Raw genomic sequence first — 19,018 nt, 5'->3', positions numbered from 1 at the left:
AGAGCATGCAGCAGGCAACAATTATTTGACATACATTGTTGGTTGAGTTCAGGAGGGCTCCTCCTGATCTGTCCAGGCAGCAAAATCTTGCCTTCAGGACCTCAAAAGACTGCTCCACAACATGCCTTGTCCTTCCATGGGCCTCACTGTAGCAGACTTTCCCTGGCATGGTTGAATACCTCACTGGTGTCAACAACCAAGGACGGTTAGGATAGCCAGAGTCAGCTGTAAGCAAATAGGTAGAAATGCAAAAACAGATATCGAGGACATGCACTATTGTGATAGCAGGGGATAAACTATGCAAACACACATGTCAAGTCTGACTTACCAACCAGCCAGGCCCTCTCTGTGTTGAGTTGTGTCATCATCAATGGGATATTGCTGTTCCGCATCATGAAGGACTCATGGACCGATCCTTGAGACTTTGCATTGACTTGTGAAAAGTACTGGTCTGCCAAACACACAATTTGAACATTGATGGTGTGATAGTTTCTCCTGTTTCTATATACCTGTTCATTGGCACTGGGGGGAACCAAGGCTACATGGGTGCTATCTATGGCTGCAACCACATGTGGAATGTATCCCATTGCATAAAACTCTGCCTTCACATATGCCAAATCGGCATGTTGGGGAAACCTGCTGTAGGTGTCCTGGTGTTTCAACAATGCTGACAGTACATCCTTCAAAACCAGACTGAACATGGGCTGAGGCATCCTTGTGGTTAGGGCCACTGTATTCTGAAAGGACCCAGTGGCCAGGAAGTGTAGCACTGATATCACTTGAACAATCAGAGGTAAGCTATATGGATTCCGAACGATAGGCATCAGATCAGGCTCCAACTGATCACAAAGATCCATGATTGTATGACTATTCAGCTGATATGTCTGGATAGTATGTCTCTCTTCCATGCTATGTAAGTCTACTAGTGGGCAGTACACTGGAGGTTGTCTTCCTCTCCTCATGCCAGGGTAACATTGTGGAAACATATAAAATTAGTATGTGACATGAACAATGCACACATAATGAACATGTACATATTCAACTCACGCATATCTACAATCGAGGTTGGTTACAACATCTGACATCTACAGGACTTTATATTGTTATGCATACTATGACACTCCCTTGGTGCACATTCTCTCAATTATCTAATGTATTATACATGCATATAAACTGTGACTGTCAGTGTTTGTTAGTCGAACCGACTTTACATGTGAAACACATTTTTAGCACATTATCTACATTACCAACGCACATAGGATGCTGAGAATAGGTGTACATTTATATCACCAAAAATGCCTCTGTTACACTGCTTTAACTTCTCACATGCACAAATAGACTGATAAACCTGAAGGCAGTACTTACTGATAATTAGCACAATATAGGGATGTGTTGATGACGCAGATTCAGAAATTTTTCCTTGCATGAAATCTGCTCAAAATGGCAGCCATCTGACCTACTGTACTGGACATGTGGAAGTGACCTAACTCTGCCGGTGGATATCCTCATGGCAGTAGAAGGTCACAACTGCAGTGGAAATTGCCACTGGAACACATTGCTGCCTTTGGCAGACTTGGGCCAATGGCGATGTCCTCTGGTGGTGACAGTCGTGTATTCGGCGGATGTGACTGCCATCTTCTGCAGTATTGCTCCCTTGACTCCTGACACTGCTGCCAGCAAGACCTCCACTACTTGCGCTGGTTGTGTACTGCCTCTGGGAGCTCTCATACCACGTCTTGCAGGTGATAGGGCCCCAGCCTTCACCCCAGAAGAACTGGACGAGCTCATGGAGGAGGTCCTACCCCTGTATGAACAGCTATATGGTGCACCAGAAGAGAAGGTGAGTCCAATGGGATACCAATGTGTAAATGTTGGGGTGTATGATGGTGTACCTGAAATGTGAAGTTCTGAAAGTTTTGATGCATGCAGATGCTAAATTGTGCATGAGTGTGAACTGAGGTGATGGTAATGTCTGTCTACTTGCTGTCACTGAAGTGTTCTGTCCACTTGTGTTGGTATGGTGCATGTGGACCTGGCTTTTTGCTGTTGTCTGTGTCATCCATGCAGGTCAATGCCTATCAAAAAAAGGGAATCTGGCATACCATCACCAAGCAAGTGTGGGCCCTGGGGATCCACAGCCTGTGGAGCACCCACTGTAGGAAGTGGTGGAAGGACCTGAGATGCTGGGCCCGGAATACCAATAAGGGAGGGGTGCATGTTGGACCCTGATCCCCCTTATAGCCCACCTTTTGGCGGTGGCCTACCCTGAGGTGGATGGGCATTTGAGGGCAGCACAGCAGCCACAAGGGGTTAAGTACTGACTTAACACATGTGCATGCCTCTGCCAGTAAGGTGTCTGATGTCTAAGTATCTCAGCTGTGACAATGTGGTAAGTGGTGCAGGTAAATGGTCTCCAAGGAAGACATAGTACTACAGTTGCCAACTTTGACACACAGATGTGGACATAGGCCCTCATTATGACATTAGCAGTAAATCCCACTTACCGCCACGCTGACTGCCACCAACTTACTGCCACTGCGGCGGATATCGGTTCACCATATGATGACACACACACACCAATCCGTCAGTATTCAGCCACATACACAAATCCGCCAGCCCAAAGGTCAGTGATAAACTGGCGGTATCAAAACCCACACCGTTACACCAACAGAACTACGCCCATCATATTATGACCCAAATATCACCACAGCGGACATTCAACGGCGGTAAACCATTGGCAGGACATACCGACACGCTCAAAATGGACACACAGAAACAAAACACCACCACATTGGACAATTCAAAATACACACACCTGACACACATACACACACCACACCCACACACCCACACCACTATAAAACACACATCAACATTACCGACAACCCTTTACGAATACAAACCATTGCCACCAGAGAGACACCAAGACCACAGACATAACTAGAGCCACACACTATTCATATCAATACACCACTCATGCGCCCCACATAACACACCCCAACACATTACCCAACATACCCTCATCTACACACATCACACAACAACCATGGCACCATAAAAACACCCCCGTTTCACAGAGGAGGAGCTAAGGGTCATGGTGGAGGAAATTGTCACGGTAGAGCCACAGTTATTTGGAGCACAGGTGCAGCAGATATCGATAGCTAGGAAGATGGAGCTATGGCAGAGAATCGTGGAACGGGTCAACACTGTGGGACAGTACCCAAGAACTAGGGATGACATCAGGAAGAGGTGGAACAACCTACGGGGGAAGGTACATTCCATTGCAGCAAGACACCAGCTCACTGTACAGAGGACTGGTGGTGGACCCCCACCTCCTCCCCCACAACTAACAGCATGGGAGGAGCAAGTCTTGACAATCCTGCATCCTGAGGGCCAGCCGGAGTAGGATGTTGGATGCAATGGGATGTGTCTATCATGGTTACATTAGTAGTGGATTATGTCAGTGTTACTTCAGTCCTAAGGTGTTATGTGTTATGTTACACATGTCTGGACATTTGTTAGCGATGTAAGTATTTTGATGTATTCATGTAGAAGCTTATACTCAGCATGAATAGTGGAATAGTTTTGTGTTTATACACATGATTAGTGTCATTTGTATTGAAGGTGTTGGTATGCTTCCTGTGGTTGGGGTCATCTTCTTGCTGGCATGAGAAAGATGAAGAGCTTGGCAGGCCCTACGGTGATGAATGTTAATTTATCCATTGCTTTGCAATTATGCCATATTATAATCACATATATTTGCTTTGTACATTGCAGTTGAGATATATTTTCCTTTCATTGCTGTGACTATTTTTAAACGTGTGCTTTTGACCTACTAATCTCTTTTTAGGAACCTCGTGGTGAAGTAATAATAAATGTCTTCTTTGAACTAAGAAGTGCATTCCAGAGATTTTTGTCAGCTCGGTCAGTAGTGAAAGCAAAACACTCACACCAGCATATAGCCCATGCACCTGCACCCAAAAGCAGCAGACATACACCTCCAACAACCACTCCCTCATCCTCCACTCCCATTCCTTCTCCCTCTTCCCACCCCAATGTCCCTAAAAAACAGTTCCTATCCAACATTGACCTATTCCCTACCCCTCCCCCCATCCTGCACATATGGCCAGGGTAGGAAGAACCTAGCCAAGCACTTCGCACATACAGTCCACGGGCCAAGTCGTCAGCACACCCACTCATGCTGGAAAGGGATCCAGGCCACATGTCCTGAAGGTGAAAGAGCCTGCACCAGGCAGCCTCAAGGGAAAGGAGCCTGCACCAGCAGGCAGGAAGACCAAGGAGCCTGCACCAGCAGGCAAGAAGGGAAAGGAGCCTGCCCCAGCAGGCAGGAAGACCAAAGAGCCTGCACCAGCAGGCAAGAAAGGAAAGGAGCCTGCCCCAGCAGCCAGGAAGACCAAGGAGCCTGCACCAGCAGGCATGAAGACTAAGTGGCCCAGGCCAGGAACTGTGATGGAGCCCCCACTACCAACCATGGTTGTGCAGCCATCCGAAGTTGCAGGGGATGGGCAGGAGTCTCCCCCCACCAGCAGCAGCACCACCACTGTGCAGCCGTCCGAGGTTGCAGGGGATGTGCAGGACCTTCCCCCCACCAGCAGCACCACCACCACTGTGCAGCCATCCGAGGTGGCAGGGGATGGGCAGAAGCCTCCCCACACCAGCAGCACCACCACTGTGCAGCCGTCACCGCCGGCGGACAGTATGTAATCCTGCCTCCATGGGCTGCTGTGCAGCCTGCCCCCTCCAAAGCCAGTGAGAATGACACCCACCTGAGAGACTGTGGCCTTGCACTCCCCAGGATCAAGCACAGGGCATGTTGCCCCCTCCAGAACCAGAGAGTATGACACCCACATGCCCATCACTCCCCAGGATCAAGCCCAGGGCACAATGCCCCCTCCAGAACCAGTGGGTAAGGCACCCACCTGAGAGACTGTGGGCCATCACTCCCCAGGATCAAGCACAGGGCATGTTGCCCCCTCCAGAACCAGTGGTCTTGTAACATCTCCCGGCTGAGGTGCACCCCCGTCCCTCATCCCCCGAAGGTGCCTGCCTATTTGCCAACTGATGCCCCTGCAGTGTTCTCTCTGTCTTGAAGCAGGTGACATGTGTGGCCTTGGACTTTGGCATGTGGCCATGTGGCCTACGAACATTGTGGACTGGGCTGTGTCCCTTTTTCTATACATATTTACATATCTATTATCTTGCCTAACTTATTTTTCATACTGTGTTGATCTCATTACATTCACTTTTTCGAAATCATTTTGTCCTTGCATAATTCAGCCAAGTGATGGGGTAAAATAGTTTTATAATGCATCTAGTTGTGTGTATGGTGTGTGTGTGTGTGTGGGGTGTATGTTGTACATGTCTGTGTCACTCTCTTTTTCCTCCCCCCCCTTCTGTGTTAGGCGACTGTACTTACCGTCGTCGTCTTCGCCGGCATTGGTGTTCGTGGTGGAGCAGAATGTAGAAGATCATCAGGAAGACATGCAGTTCAGGTTCCATAGTAGCTTGGTTGTTCCCTGTGTCTCCAATGGTGAGTCCTTTCTCTTCTGAGCTCTGTTTTCGACAGGCTTTTGATGTTGTTGGTACCGCCCTGGCAAAGGTGGTGGATTGTCTGGTCCTAATATGGTGGGCGGAAGATTGACTTCTACCTGGCTGTAGGTGGCTACTGCCATGGTGGCTGTTGTTTCTGCCCTGGCGGTCAGTGTGGTACGTTGGCTGTCTTTCGGAGATCTTTCCGCAACGGTCATAATTTGGTGGTTTTACCGCCACTTTATCACCGACCGTCAGGGTTGTAATGAGGGCCATAGTATTGTGTGTAGGGACATATTACTCAACTATGTCAACCACATAGTATGACAGCATGTGGTGATGCACATGTGACAGTGTTGTATGTGTAACTCTACGCTGCTATACATATGTGTAACCTGCAGTGTCATCCTTCCCACCTACTGTTCCACTGTCCATATTCCCAGTTGGTAAGTTGTCCAGCTCTTTGGTCTCTGACCAGTCCTATTCCACTGGATCTATCTCTATGTATAAAATAACATAGGGTCTGATACATTAGTAACAGGGCAAGTATTCCTGTGTCCTGAAATCATTGGGAACTTCATGTGAGGCTGTCATCCCATGACATGGCATACTTACTACACTCCCTCTGAGGTTTAAGGAGATATCCCCATTGTTATGTCTGAACTATACATTGGCAAATGTGATGTTTGACCAAGGGGGGCATCCTACATAGTGAAAAGCATGGTGGTAATAAAGCATTAACAGTACAAGACATATCATTTACATGGGTTTTTCCAAACATTTTGTACAATGTATATGGTGCTGTAAAGGTAAGTGGCTATCCTGCTGATCACTTAGGCCAGTGGTTCCCAACCTGTGGTTCGGGGACCCCTGGGGGTCCGCACTGCCTCCTCAGGGGGTCCGTGACTGCTTAGAAAATTAATTAATATCAACAGATTAATAAAGTGTAGATAGAGTGGCTAAATGTACAACCAAACATTTTCAAACGTACTGTAAATGTCAAGGAATTTGAAACTGGACGCTAAAATAAAAGTTGTATTCTCAGATTGATTTGTGGGAGAAGTGCTGGTGTATCAAACAGAATACAGTATGATAGTATGGACAACATGTGGCTTTGAGTTTAGAAAAGCTCCAACCTTCCTATTAAAATTACAATTATTATTTTGTTCATTTAATTTGTTTGCAAATTAAATAAAATGTGTTATTATGTGTGCATGTGTTTCATGAATGCTAGTTTCTGTATTTTTTGTGTGTTGTTTTGTGGTTCAAATCATTGACAATGATTAGGCCTGGGACCCCGGCTTCCAGTAATGACTCAGTGGGGGGTCCCCGGATCCGAGTAATGATTCAGTGGGGGTCTCCTGGTTCCAGTAATGATAAATCAAATCAAATCAAATCATTAACATTTATAAAGCGCGCTACTCACCCGTGCGGGTCTCAAGGCGCTAGGGGGGAAAGGGGGGGTTATCGCTGCTCGAACAGCCAAGTCTTTAGGAGTCTCCGGAAAGCGGAGTGGTCCTGGGTGGTCCTGAGGCTGGTGGGGAGGGAGTTCCAGGTCTTGGCCGCCAGGAAGGAGAAAGATCTCCCACCCGCCGTGGAGCGGCGGGTGCGAGGGACGGCAGCAAGTGCGAGGCCAGCGGAGCGGAGGGGGCGGGTGGGGACGTAGAAGCTGAGGCGTCTGTTGAGGTATTCCGGTCCCTTGTTGTGGAGGGCTTTGTGTGCGTGGGTGAGAAGACGGAAGGTGATCCTTTTGCTGACTGGGAGCCAATGCAGGTGTCTCAGGTGTGCGGAGATGTGGCTGTTGCGGGGTACGTCGAGGATGAGGCGGGCCGAGGCGTTTTGGATGCGTTGCAGGTGGTTTTGGAGTTTGGCTGTGGTCCCGGCGTAGAGGGTGTTGCCGTAGTCCAGGCGGCTCGTGACGAGGGCGTGGGTCACGGTTTTTCTGGTGTCGGCGGGGATCCAGCGGAAGATCTTACGGAGCATGCGGAGAGTGAGGAAGCAGGCGGAGGACACGGCGTTGACTTGCTTGGTCATGGTGAGAAGAGGGTCCAAGATGAAGCCGAGGTTGCGGGCGTGGTCTGCGGGGGTCGGTGCAGTGCCGAGGGCCGTGGGCCACCAGGAGTCGTCCCAGGCGGACGGGGTGTTGCCGAGGATGAGGACTTCCGTTTTTTCAGAGTTCAGCTTTAGGCGGCTGAGCCTCATCCAATCTGCGACGTCCTTCATACCCTCTTGTAGGTTGGTCTTGGCGCTGGCGGGGTCCTTGGTGAGGGAGAGTACAAGTTGGGTGTCGTCGGCGTAGGAGGTGATGATGATGTCGTGCTTGCGTACGATGTCAGCGAGGGGGCTCATGTAGACATTGAAGAGTGTCGGGCTGAGCGATGAGCCTTGAGGTACGCCGCAGATGATCTGGGTGGGTTCTGAGCGAAACGGAGGGAGGTAAACTCTTTGGGAGCGGTTAGCGAGGAAGGAGGCGATCCAGTCCAGGGCCTGGCCTTGGATCCCGGTGGAGCGTAGGCGGGTGATTAGGGTGCGGTGACAGACAGTGTCAAAGGCAGCCGAGAGGTCGAGGAGAATGAGGGCGACTGTTTCACCGTTGTCCATCAGGGTTCTGATGTCGTCTGTGACTGAGATGAGGGCGGTTTCCGTGCTGTGGTTGGTTCGGAATCCGGTTTGTGAAGGGTCGAGCAGGTTGTTGTCTTCCAGGAAGGTGGTCAGCTGTTTGTTGACGGTCTTTTCTATTACCTTGGCTGGGAAAGGTAGAAGAGAGATGGGGCGGAAGTTTTTCAGGTCGCTTGGGTCAGCCGTAGGTTTTTTTAGTAGGGCGTTGACTTCAGCGTGCTTCCAGCATTCGGGGAAGGTAGCAGAAGAAAAAGAAGAGTTGATGACGGTCTGGAGGTGCGGGGCGATGATGTCGTCGGCTTTGTTAAAGATGAAGTGCGGGCAGGGGTCCGAAGGGGCGCCGGAGTGGATAGAGTTCATGATGGATTTGGTTTCTTCCGTGTTGATGTGGGTCCAGTTGTTGAGGGTGATGTCCGGGGAAGCGGGTTCAGTGGTGTATGGTTGGGTCTGGTGTCCGAAGCTGTCGTGGAGGTCGCTGATCTTGCGATGGAAGAAAGTGGCGAGGGATTCGCACAAATCCTGTGAGGGCGTGACGGCGTTGGCGCTGGCGCTGGGGTTGGAGAACTCTTTGACGATGCTGAAGAGTTCTCTGCTGTTGTGGCTGTTTTTGTCTAGTCTGTCGGTGAAAAAGTTCCTTTTGGCAGTGCGGATCAGGTGGTGGTGTTCGCGTGTAGCGTTCTTGAGGGCGGTCATGTTGTCAGCGGTGTGGTCCTTGCGCCAGGCCTTCTCAAGGGCACGACAAGTTTTCTTTGATTCTTTGAGGGTGTCAGAGAACCAGAGAGGTTTTTTGGTGTTGGTCTGTCGATGCGTGCGTTTGAGGGGAGCAAGGTTGTCAGCGCAGTTGGAGATCCAGTTTGTGAGGTTGAGAGCTGCGTCGTTGGGGTCGGTGGTGAGGGTGGGTTGGTTGGCGGCGAGAGCGGAGAAGAGTTGCTCTTCAGGGATCTTGTTCCACTGTCGATGAGGAATGGGTTGAGTGCGGAGGTGGGAGGTCTCGGGGGTCCACGGAAGTCAAAAGGTTGTGAACCACTGACCTTACCCATATTGGTGCAACAGACACTGTTTTGTGCCTAAATCATGTATCAATTGGTACTTTGTGCCTATTGTTTTGTTGAAGCTGCTACTTTGCCAGACTTACCTTTTCTAAGCTAAGGCAGTTAAGACAGACAGATTTTGTAATGGATCAGCTCATTTCTGCCTCACTTAATAGTGTAGCTGGGGTTCCATTTCACAAATACATGTTGGATGCAATGGGATGTGTCTATCATGGTTACATTAGTAGTGGATTATGTCAGTGTTACTTCAGTCCTAAGGTGCTATGTTACACATCTGGACATTTGTTAGAGATGTAGGTATTTTGATGTATTCATGTAGAAGCTTATACTCAGCATGAATAGTGGAATCGTTTTGTTTTTATACACATGATTAGTGTCATTTGTATTGAAGGTGTTGGTATGCTCCCTGTGGTTATCTGTTGGTGTATCCCATGTGCTATCTAGGCCACTATTGCTGGACATGTAATTGTTGTCTATGTGTCAATGAGTAAGATTAGTGTATCGCAAAACTCATCCTGACCCTACGTTATTTTATGAGGCTCACGATTTGGGTATGCCACATGTAGTCTTTTCATCTGAGGGATTTGACATTGCGAATGTTATGGACAGAGCCACATGTTAGGTATGTGATTGCAAAGCAACATGCTGTGCTGTAGTTGAAGTGAGAGGAGTTTACTTTTATGTAACATGACTATTGGTGATGGACTGGGCAAGTGTGGATTAGGGGTAGGCATGATATTGTATTGTCAGTTAACAGCATTTTCTAAGGATGATTTGTTGATACACAGTGAAAATCTGTATAGGGAGAAACTTTTGATGTAGCCAATTCATCTTGTGCATAAATAGTTCATGTTACAGCTAATTTGATGGGATGGTGATGTAGTGGTCAGATGGTTTCCTTATGTTTTGGTGATACTGTTGTCATATAGGATTGTTTGAAGTATTCAGTTGTGACATGATATAGGCTCTAAATGGTTCCTACCTGGGCTTTATTAGACATCAGATCCAACGGAGTAATGCATTCCTGGAGGGCCTTCATGGTACACTGGCTGGCCCACAGAGATCTTTTCAGGCTCCGTCCTCCACACTGACAGCCAGTCACCCTTTGTCTACCATCCCCCTCCACCTTCCTCTTCCCAATCCCAAACCCCTCTTCCCAGACACAGCTAAAGCACACAGTCAGACAAGCATGCATCCACCTCAACATCCAAGGGAAGCTCTGACAAACACAATCACCACAAGACACACCACCGGCATGCACACAAGCAACATACACCCGCACACACAGCAACAGTCACAACCTGGCCTGACACCCTCACCACCACAGCATCACAGACAGCACACCTGAAACACCTGCAGACACCACACCAACATTCACAGATCTAGCCACTACACCTATCCTATCCACAGCACCACAGCAGACCCTCAGACATCCACCCCATGCACCACAGACACATCTACATGCAGCACATCCACCATGCCTGCAGTCACCACCCCAGCAGACACTCACAAACCCACCATGGTATCCCTCAGCATCTCCACGCCCTTCTCCCAAGACATATAGACACTCTCACACACACACCCAACAGACACCCACCACCCATCAGCATACCTCACACAAACATGCACCCAAGACATCCACCTCAGCACCTCTTACAACTACTCCCTTTCTCTCCACACCCAAACCCTTTTGGTATGACCGTCCCCGTGTGTCTAAGAAAGCTTTCCTTTCAGAGTTTGCCCTTTTCCCTACTCCTCTCCCACCCGTGATCCCCCTAAAGGTGCTGTGTCCCTCCCCAAGTCAGGCCCTTCCACCGCCAAGAACTCACCTGTCCCCCTCCTATGTTCCCATGCCCCTCCCCTTGCCAAGAAGTCTACCTCTCCACTTAAAAGTCAGCTCTCCCCTAAACCTAAGTCTAAGCCCAACCCCCCGTCCCAAGCCAGATCCCAAGGGCCCCCCTCCAAGGCCTAAACCCAACCCCCCCACCAGATATCCCCTGAGGTGCCTGCTTGCCCCATAGATGCCCCTACCTGTGGAAGTTAAATGGCACTCAGAAGTCAAGTTCGGAGCACATATCTGTGCACTGTGTGCATACAGACTGCTGGACAATTGGACTGGCCTTTGTTATTTTGAAAATGTTTAACTTAATAATTATTAGGAGCAACAAGTAGTTGGTTTCCTGGTTACATCTTTGTCATGCATTTCTTTCCCTAGTATGGAGTTGTTCCTGGCTAACAATAGTTGTGTGTATGTATGTGTTTGTGTGTGCATTCTGCTTGGGCTATGTGTATTGTTTAGGCAGTATGTGAGGTTGTGTGCAGTGCTTTTGTATTAAAGTGATATGGTATCTGTTGTGTGATGGACATTTGAGTGTCAAAGAGGTTTTGTTGTGTTGGTATTGTGTGTTGTTTGTGTTGAGATGTGTTTCTTGGTGTTCTGTATGGCTTTGTGTGCTTTAACTGTGCATGTTATGTGCATGAAATGTTAGAAATGGTGTTCTTGGTAAGTCGATCTGTAAGTCGTGTGATTGTGCATTTGTATGTACTTTTTTGCCTGTTGGTGTTACGTTGTGATGTATGTATGATGTGTGTCCGGGTGGTGTCCCCTATTGGTTCCTACCAAGAGATTGGAGATGGTGCCTTTGTGTTGTGTTTGTGATGTGTTGTGTTGTTGTGTGGTACTGTTGTGTAGCCATTTTAGCTATAGTTTTATAAATGTTATTTTAGCAAACTAGGCCTGCCGCTGTGCACTTTAACCTAGATATATTTTATTTTAGCTTTGTTATATTCTTTTAATTAATATTAGCTACATTTGCAGTCTTTTTTTATTCTCTCTATCTAGCTGTTCTTTGCCTAGGTCAGCACTGCGTTCTTAAACAAGATATTTCTTTCACTCTGTGCTTTCCTATGGCTGCAGTAAGATAGGTTGCCGACAAAAGTGGTATGCTTTGTCTCCAACGTTCACCGAAACATACACACTCTTACGTGGGGATCCTTTCTTGGAACATCAGATGTTTTATTATAAAAACAGTACTTTGACCCATGTACGTTAGAGAGAGACTCCAACCAGATGACCACAACTGTATGCTGACTGCTTTGCTGCAGCTGTTTATGTAGACTACAGGCCTCTTGATCAGGTATGAGGGATGATGTCTTCCCAAGGGGAACCTGAAAGGCAGAATTAGAGCTTAACATGCTGTGCTCTAACATAGCATAGGTAGGAATTATCCCTACAAACCTTAGTGACAGGATGGTAGCATTATTCTTGTGTTTTACTCTCCTTGTCACAATTTTAATCTTATTGTGCTTCATCGTTCTAGTTATTACAATACATGCTTTATTATTTAAGATGCAGTTACTTCAATGAAACCTTATTGACCTTTACTCTGCCTCTGATTGTCCTTGCGTACGTGAGACTAATGTAACTGAGAGAAATGGACGAAATCTAAGTGACCATGTTTCCCCTGAGGAGTCATGCATGTGATGAGCCCAGTTGCCTCAATCATCTCTGCTCTTGGGTGGAGATGAGGCACTGCTAGTTAGCTGGAACAAACCCTGATTAGGCCGACAGGTGCCACATGGTGCGGGATCAGACTCAGCCCCTGCAGTGCAGGTAATTCTGCCACCCAATCCAGTAGTCTCATTAGGATAATGAGAACCTACGCAACAGTACTGTGTGAGTGGGGGCTTGTGCAGTGTTTTTGTGTGTACCTATGTTAGTGACGTGTGTATGTGTCTGTGTATGTGTGTGTGTTTGGTGGCTCTGGTGTGTTTGTTGTGTATGTGCAAGTGTGTGTGTGACTGTATGTGAGTGTGACCGCCATAGTCATAATTGCAAAAAAAGACCGCCAGTACTTTCCTTTACATGAGAATCAGAAAAAACATTCTGACTAAATTTTCAACCAGTCATATAAATCCTGTTTTGAGAATGTATACTAGGACCATACAATATTGCATCTAGAAACTCTGGCCTTCTGTGTACTCTTAAAATGTTTCAACACAAATTGTGCATATTGCATATATATATATATATATATATATATAAATAGTAAACACCATAAAAGGATTGTGCACCATGAATAACACAATATGTATTCAGGAAACAAATCACATAACTTGTCAACTCGAATATTACATAATAAATATCTTAGAATAGTGGCATACAATAAACAACATGAATTAAACTCGAGGAGAGAATCGTGCGTCTTGCCAATTCGAGTGTTACCATGTAAAATACCAAGAAATGGTAGCACGCAACGAGTATCAAAGTCAAATCATCATTATTCGAATCGCGCGTCTTGCCGATTCGTAAAACATGATGTAAATGTCAAGGAATAACAGCTCACAATAAATAACAAGATCAAAGTACAATTAAACGAATCGCACTTCTTTTGCTGATTCTTAAGCCACCATGTAAATGTCAAGAAATGGTAGCGCGCAATGAACAACAAAGTTAAATGCTCATGAAACGAGTTGTGCGTCTTGCCAATTCGTAAAACATCATGTAAATGTCAAGAAATAGTAGCGCGCAATGGACAACAATGTTTAAACACCATAAAACGAATCGCGCGTCTTGCCGATTCTTAAGCCACCATGTAAATGTCAAGAAATGGTAGCGCGCAATGAATAACAAAGTCAAACCTTTATGAAATAAATCACGCGTCTTGCCTATTTGTAAACTACCATATAAATGTAAAGAAATGGTAGCGCGCAAGTAATTTGTCACTCATTTAAGAATTAAACCAAGAATATGAAAATTCTCAACAACGGTGTCGGGACAGTCCAACCACCGTCTTACCGCCTGGAACAATGATCACCAAAGAAGGATGAGGGCAGAAGACTGGAAGATCCAAATAGGCCGCCGGGACAGGAGCTCAGGAAGAAGCTGCTGCTCTGCACCGGACCTCTGAATAGTGAGCACTGGGAGTTGGGCTGGCTCTCTTTTATAGAGTCTTGGCCCAGCCCAGAACCACGCCCAGGCATGTTGCAGGGAAAGTCTCTGGAAGGCCCTGGAAAGGGGCCACACCCTAACACAATCTGAAAACCTGCAGCAATACATTGCAAAGGAACAGTATTTGTAAGCATATTAAAAATAAGTTTTCAGGATTGAACTCTGCAATGCAAAAGGTTAAACCACAACATATCAGCACAATGCATAAATTACGTTGTTTTGAGAGTACTGGGTTTTTGCATTTTTGTCGCCAGTAGAGCGCGTACTGCTCTGGTGTTGACACAACTCCTCTATCCGCAGCACCCTGGTCTACAGACACCTAGTCCCGTCCAGCATTCATCGATGACATTGTAGACATTGCAACCCCCCAGGCCCTGACGTCCGATGACTACCTCCTCCTCGGCAGCCTCAATTTTCACCTCAAGGACCACAATGATCCAAACACCACCGCTCTACTTGACAACCTCACCACCCTCTGCCTCAGACAGCTGATCACCACGTCCACACACATCGCAGGACACACACTGGACCCCATCTTGACCTCAAGCAACCGTATTATCATCAAGACCATCGCCACCCCAGACTGGACCGACCACCGCTGCCTACACTTCACCATCACAGCACCCAATAGCCACATCCATGCCTCCAGGACCTCTGACAGGAAATGGAACGAAATAACCAATGAGCAGCTCACCAAAACTCTCATCAAATCCCTCCCACTTCCCTCCGATGATGCCAACACCGCAGCACTCAATCTCAAAGCATGGATCACCGAATGCGCCGACATTCTAGCCCCCATCTGTCTCACATTGGCCAAGGGCATACCAAAGAAAGCCAGCTGGTTCAACACAGAAATCCAAGAATCCAAGTGCACCTGCAGGCACCTAGAGAACAAATGAAGGAAAATCCAAACCAGCCACCGCCGACACATCAGGAATGTAAGAAAGAAAGCACTCCAGGAACGCATCAACTCATCCACACACAACACAAAGGAACTTTTTAAGGTCATTGAGTTTACAAATCTGCCCTCTGAAGCCATCAACATCCCCTGTGGCAAGTCCTCTGCGACAAACTCACCACCTCCTTCCACTGCAAGATCCAAGACACCTTCAACAGCTTCCTCCCTGAAAACCAACCCAGCACCTCAACCTACGACTGTCCCACACCCCAGAACCCACCCAGACAATCCACAGCTGGTCCACGCTCACCACAGAGGAACAGCAGCCACTCTGGAGCCCCCACGGACCCTTTCCTGCACCACATCTACGTCAGACTCAGCACCTCCATCGCCCAAGCTCCTGAACATGAAAACCGCTCCATCAACACTGCCCCCTTCCCTGAGGACTGTAAACATGCCAAAGTACACACCCTCCTGAAAAAAACCCTCATCCGACCCATCAGAACTAAAGAACTTCTGGCCAATCTCGCAGCTACCCTACCTGGGCAAACTACTGGAGAAAGCCATCAACACACAACAACAAATTTTCATTAAGGTCAACAACTTTCTGGACAGCTCCCAGTCCAGGTTCCGCAGCAACCACAACACATAGACAACTCTTCTTGCAGCCAACGATGACATCCGATCACTTCTTCACCTCTCAGCGGCCTTTGACATGGTCTCCCACAGCACAGTATTCCCCAGACTCCACAATGTAGGAATCTGTGGAACAGCCCTGAAATGGATCCACTCCTTCCTCTCAGGAAGAACTCAGAGGTTCAGGCTCCCTCCCTACACATCTAAACCAACAGGAGTCCGCTGTGGAGTTCTCCAAGGATCTTCCCTGAGTCCAACTCTTTTCAACCCCACTCACAGCCATCGTCAGAAGCCACGGAATGAACATTGTGTCTTACGCCGATAACACACAACTCATTATTTCCCTCACCAAAGACCTGGACAAGGCCAGAAGAAATTTCCACTTGGGAATGGAAACCGTCGCCACCTGGATGAGAGAAAGCTGTGTCAAGCTCATCTCTGACAAGACAGAGCTCATCATCTTCGGAAACGCCACCTCAGCATGGGACGACTCTAGGTGGCCCACATCTCTCAGCGCCCTGCCTTCACTGACTGAGCATGCCCACAACCTAGGCATCATCCTCAACTCCTCCCTATCTATGACCCATCAGGTAAACGCAGTCACCTCCTTCTGCTGGCACACCCTCTGCATTCTCTGGAAAATGTTCAAATGGATACCAGCAGACTGCCGCAGGACAGTCACCCACGCCTTAGTCACAAGCAAGCTTGACTACAGCAATGCTCTCTACACAGGCACCACAATGAGAAACATAAAAAAGCTGCAACTTATCCAGAACACCGCTGCAAGACTTGTCCTCAACATATCTCCCAGCACCTGAGGACCTTCCACTGACTCACAATAGAAAAATGAATCACCTTAAAGCCACTCACCCAGCAATCAGAAAACCACCACCGGACAAAGGTCCTTCATCTACCTCACAGCAAAGAGCTGGAACAACCAAACCCTGCACCTCAGACAAATCTCAGCACTCACCATCTTCAGGACGAACCTCAAGACGTGGCTCTTTGAATGAGGCTCGGTCTGCCCCCCAAACACCTTGAGACCCTCATGGGTGAGTAGTTGCGCTCTACAAAAACTGATTGATTGATTGGGGTAACCATGATGGAGCAGACTGTTCTAAGTTTCTTACAGGCCCCTCCAGAAAGACAGAGGGCCTGAGTTAAGGTTTGGTGGACAGGATACACAGTTGTAACAATAAGTGTGCAGCCTTTCCACCAAACTCTCAATCCACCTTCCCAATTTTGAGTCAGTCAAACTGACAGGTTAACACGGATGGGGTAAAATTCACTCCACTGTTATAAACCTGCCTACAGTGGCCTAAGGGATTACAGGCAATGAGAGGTAAACCACTTGACCGTTCACCCTATTTAGAGTGGGTGGTCAGATGCCTTTTTTTACTGTCACCACCCGGAATATCCTGGCAGTGAGGGATAGTACAAATAAAAATATAACCCCACAGCATAGGAGAAAACACTCATGGTATTAGGGCTATTAGGTTTTCCTTTTCCAAAAACAACTTCACGCTTTGGGATACATTCTAATATCGGGAACAACAATTCACATATTTGTACTACATTGAATTAAAATTAGCTGTCTTTGTACTATTTTTAATGTAATTATTAAAGGATTTAGGCCCTCATTTTGACATTGGCAGTAAATCCCACTTACCGCCATGCTGACTGATGCCAAAATACCGCCACCGCCGCGGATATCCGCCAACCATATTATGACACACACATACCAGTCCTTCACTATAAAGACACACACACAAGTCTGCCAGCCCAAAGTCAGTGATGAACTGGCTGTATCAAAACCCACACCGTTACACCAACAGAACTATGCCCACAATATTATGACCCACAAATCACCGCGGCAGACATTTAATGGCAGTAAACCATTAGCAGTACATACCGACATGCTCAAAATACGCACAATCTAACAAAATAGCACTACATTGGTCAATTCAAAATACACACACCTGACACCTATACACACACCACACCCACACCACTATAAAACACACACCAACATTACCCACAACCCTTTATGACTACTAACCATTGCCAACAGAGAGAGAGACAGCAAGAGCACCCACACAAACAGAGCCACATACCACCATCGCCTATACACCACCCACGCACCTCACAACACACACCCAACACATCACCCTGCACACCCTCACCCACACCACACTCATGGCACCACAACGACACCCCAGGTTCTCTGAGGAGGAGCTAAGGGTCATGGTGGAGGAAATAATCTGGGTAGAGCCACAGCTATTTGGATCACAGGTGCAGCAGATATCCATTGCTAAGAAGATGGAGCTATGGCAGAGGATCGTGGACAGGGTCAACACCGTGGGACAGCACCCCAGAACAAGGAATGACATCAGAAAGAGGTGGAAAGACCTACAGGGGAAGGTACATTCCATTGCAGCAAGACACCAACTAGCTGTACAGAGGACTGGCGGTGGACCCCACCTCCTCCCAACAACTTACAACATGGGAGGAGCAAGTCTTGGCAATCATGCATCCTGAGGGTCTGGCAGGAGTAGCAGGAGGACTGGACTCTTGTAAGTGAAAACTCTATTACTACCATCCCCATACCTGCACGCCATCACATACCCCATCCTCACTCCCATCACTTCACCACCCCACACACCCCACCATCACAACCCACTCATCCCAATGCCAAGCCCTGCATGCAACACCAATGCATGGGCACCTCTCACAGACCTGCATGGACACCTATCACCACAGCATGCACACTAGAGAGAATCACCTAGCCCACCACATAACAACTCACACAAGGAAAAGCTGCCAGAGCAAATCCAACCAAAGAGGGCAACACACCCATGCCGGATATGTCACACACAGAAGCAATAACACTTCATTTGCATCCCAACAGGTAACCCAGCCAATGTCACCGGTGAAGAGGTGCCAGCAACATCCAGTCCCCCCACAGAAGAGGTCCACAGTGATGACTGCAGCTCTGGTCGCCTGTATCTGGATGACCAACCTGGTCCATCTGGGACCTCCGGACAGTCGGTTACCAGGCACACTCTCACACCACCACAGATCCTCCCCCCTCAGGAAACACCACCACAGCACCCACCAAGTGGGCCCATACCTCTGTCCCTAGGACACGTCAATCAGCAGTGTGTCCACCACTACAGGGACCCCAGCGCACCCCAAAAACACAGGACAATCAGGGACCTGGGGTCAGTGGCAGTGGGCACACGGTTCAGGGGACAGAGGCACAGGACAACAGGGAAGCTGGGAGGACTGCTGTGCGACAGAGGGAGGACAGGC

The sequence above is a fragment of the Pleurodeles waltl genome, chromosome 4_1, assembly GCF_031143425.1.
Source record: "Pleurodeles waltl isolate 20211129_DDA chromosome 4_1, aPleWal1.hap1.20221129, whole genome shotgun sequence".
Lineage (NCBI taxonomy): Eukaryota > Metazoa > Chordata > Amphibia > Caudata > Salamandridae > Pleurodeles > Pleurodeles waltl.
This window is presented reverse-complemented; position numbering follows the sequence as displayed.